The sequence below is a fragment of the Sinocyclocheilus anshuiensis genome, unplaced genomic scaffold, assembly GCF_001515605.1.
Source record: "Sinocyclocheilus anshuiensis isolate Anshui unplaced genomic scaffold, SAMN03320099.WGS_v1.1 scaffold1453, whole genome shotgun sequence".
In the NCBI taxonomy this organism is placed as follows: domain Eukaryota; kingdom Metazoa; phylum Chordata; class Actinopteri; order Cypriniformes; family Cyprinidae; genus Sinocyclocheilus; species Sinocyclocheilus anshuiensis.
The window spans coordinates 1,186,776-1,190,610 of record NW_015549558.1 but is presented as its reverse complement, the minus strand read 5'-3'; positions in this window follow the sequence as shown (position 1 = coordinate 1,190,610).

The window sequence follows — 3,835 nt, the reverse complement described above, 5'->3', positions numbered from 1 at the left end:
TGTTAATTTTTTTTTTTTTTTTTGAAGGGCTCTTAAATATGTCAAATTGACTTTTACTCATTTTTACATTTGATTTTTTAATGTTTCATTTTATTTTTTTTACATTTTTATTAAAACATTGGAAGAGGTGTGGAATGGTGGGAAGTCTGTTGTGAATGATTTCATCTAATTATAAAATTTTATTTTATGTGTTGTCTTTCAGTAATATTAAGGTACTATGTAGGAATTAGCTTACAGACAACAAAAGTTAATCACTCACCTTTCATGGTTTGCTTTATGCAAAATATGTCTTTGTTTAAAAACCATGCATAAATTTCAATAAAAAAATACACAAAACATATTTTAGATAAACAAATATGAAATATAGAAATGAAGATGGCAATTTTCTTCAATGTGAAATTTGAAATCCCAATTTTCAGGATTGATACTATCAGCATAAAACATTTCACGTTTGCAATAATGGATGCAGTCTGAATTGCACAAACCCATGCGCACAAGTAAGTCAGCAGGGAAAAGCAGCACACTGTACCCTACACCCACTCACAGCCTCTGCTGATGACTGCCGTCATAGCAACAGATAGACATAACTACCCACCCTTACACACAGTCCTGTATAGAGCAGAGCCTTACACACATACACATATCTCCAGTCCCATGTGAAGCTAGACACATACTGAACCAGGAAAAGCAGGATAATCGAAAGCTAACACACTACACATCCATATAATTCCATGTCAGAAGGCATTTCAATGAAGGTTTACCTCCACCACATAGAGTTTGAAGCATGACTGCTCGATACCAACAATTCAAACAGTGCCAGAGGACAGCATAAGTGTCTGAGAGGCCTACTGGAACACAGTGCGGCCCAAACCAGCGGATGTGATTTCGACAGAAAGAGTGACAAACATTTCAGGGAAGAGACTTTAGTGGGCTAACCACAGATGACTGACCACTTTTCTCTGGAAGCAGATGCTCGCTTCTCTCTTGGGCCATAGCTGAAAAGGGGAAAAAGAGGCAGGGAGGGAGTCAGCAGGGTTTTGAAACCCACTTTCACTTCCCAAAGCAAAAGGCTATTTCAATACAGCTGGTTCTACCCAGTGCTTTGTTTCCCTGTTGCTAACTTTTGCTGAGAGGGAGCGTTTAGGCTCAGGGTGTGTACAAGAGACAGACCTATCAGTTTAAAAAACAAAAAAGTCAAAAATTTGAAGTTACTCACTTGAATCCATGTAACTATGCGACAGAGTGCAGTTTTATGACATGACAGTTTGTCCCAAAGCTTGCCTGCTCTCCTGCTACACTCTCAAAAGTATAAAAAATTTTCTTCTTCACAAAAAGAGTACATACTTTTAGGCAACATCTGATTCGGTAGTTGCTAGTTGGCAGGGGGAGGGGCATGTTCATTCTAGGGGGCATTTGATTGGATGAAAATCTGTGTAGTGCTGAATGAGTCACCAAAATGTTTTGTTTGTTTTCCTGGAAAACTTATTTTTAAACCGTACATATTTTTGTACTTTTTAGAGTACACTACAATATGGATGGCTTCAAAGCTAATAGAAAAAAGCAAAAAAAAATGGATTAAATGGGGTCAAGCTGTTCAGAACTTTACTGAGCAGAACCTCTGCGCTCAGTTTTCATGGAACATCAATGAGATGTGGATTTTTGTAAAAGATTTTGAAAGCTCTTTTCAACTGACACACAATTGTTTGTACTTTCAGCACACTGCATGTGTATCTGTATGTTGTGTCTGACTCAGACACACAGCACTTGGAGTTACACAAACGCACTCCACGCTCACTGTTCACTCAAGGTCTCCTCGATCGGCCACATTATTTCATGATCTGCAGTAGTATTTCTCTCTCTAATCCCTTGGTTGAGTACTCTAGGAATGTGTTGCTGGAACTCCCCTGAGCTGAGAATTCAGATTTAAAGGTTAATATTAATCTATTTGAAATATTCTTTATATTTTATCAAACTGTTCTAGCAGACGTTTGTATGTTTGTGTGTGTGTGTGTATGTGTATGAAAAATCAATAAGGAGATCTCTCAGTTGTTCCGAGTGCAAATGGAGACTTTTGATATTTGGAGACTATTTTGAAGTCACCAGGTTTCAGATTTTTCTGTTGGGAAAAAGTTTTCTGGTTTTATCTCTCTATTTCTTTTACATTTCAAGCCATTTTAGGAGAGACATCTGAGACTATGTTGATACTTAAAGAGCTCCACTGAGTCACCGATATTTAAAAGCAACCTCTCATGATCAATACAATTGTCCGCAGGAAACATGTATCTATATGAAAATTAATTACAAAATATCTGATTCACAACATCTGGTCATCAAGGTACCACATTTCCATTTTTTTTTTAAATTATTATTATTTTTTTTTTTAAATAATGATTAACATGTTTACTTATTTTAATCATTTTTTTCCCATGACTTTTCCAGTCAGTCATTTATTATTATTGGATGAGTTCCAGGCCTTTAACAGTGGCATTTTATTTACATTCATGCATTTGGCTGACATCTTGATCAAAAGCAACTTATATTGTATTTAAAGTATGCATTTTATCAGCACATGCATTCTATAGCAATCCAACCTAAGGCCTTAGTGTTGCTAGCACCATGCACTACGTTTGAGCTACAGGAAAGCTAATATAAAGATAATATAAATTAATAAGAGGTTATATGCTGCCTAGTAGAATTTCCTAGTCAGAAATTGGACACGAATGGCCTCTCAAAACGTATTTACAACTGGGAAACTCAGATATAATTTTGATATCGAAGTTTCAGAGTTGGACAGGCCATAAACGTTACACATGGTGGAGGAGAGAACTATTGCTGTAGTGACTGTCAAGTTTATTTATTTTATCTAAATGTCCAATAGCCCGTGAAGGCAGCATTACATACATTCAAGAAAACACTGATCTCTTACCACAATCACCTTCATGGAACTGTTCAGTTTTTAGAAAAAGTAGCTGCAATCTAGAGGTGACTTTAAGCAGTCGGGTTAAGGCTGATTTGAACCGGTTTGTGTCGCCTCCAAATTCTGTGTAAAGACACAATAGTGCATAAAAGCCTATAATGCACATGCTCTGACCCACCTCAGACCCTAGTATCAGGCTCTGATGCTGCTTTTGTTTCAGCGTAAAGCCCTGTTCACACTGACAGCAATTAAACTGATGAAGGTCTCAGAGTTGCTATGATGTTGGTTTCCCATAGGTGTTCCTGCTTTCCTCCTTTGCATGCTTTGCTCAACTTTTTTTTTTGCTTTGCCAATGGTGTCTGTAGCTCACTTTGCCAAAAATCAACTTTTTATTGAAAATGATGTCCGTTCACTGCAGTGTGAACACCCTTAAATCAAATATAGCACCAGAGTAGATAAACTGTATATATTTTCCATATTTAAATGCTTATGATTTATATTTTCATTTTGTACTTTATAATGACCAGTGTTGGGGGTAACGCATTACAAGTAACGCGAGTTACGTAATCAGGTTACTTTTTTCAAGTAACTAGTAAAGTAACACACTACTTTTTAATTTACAAGAGAATATCCGAGTTACTTTTTCAAATAAGTAATGCGTTACTTTTTTTTATTTTATTTTTTTTATTGATTGACAGCTCTCTGGTCCCAATGTTGAGAAATCAGAAGATGCTACTGTAGTTCTAAAATAAATATGAATATGCATTAATTCATCTCACTCACAAAATAAAACAAACACAGATTCAATATTCCTCAAAATTAATAAAAATAATGCAACTCAGAATATGATGCAAACCTGCAATAATTAAATGTTAAACAACGCAAATATCTAGGGCTGCACGATAAATCGCATGCGAT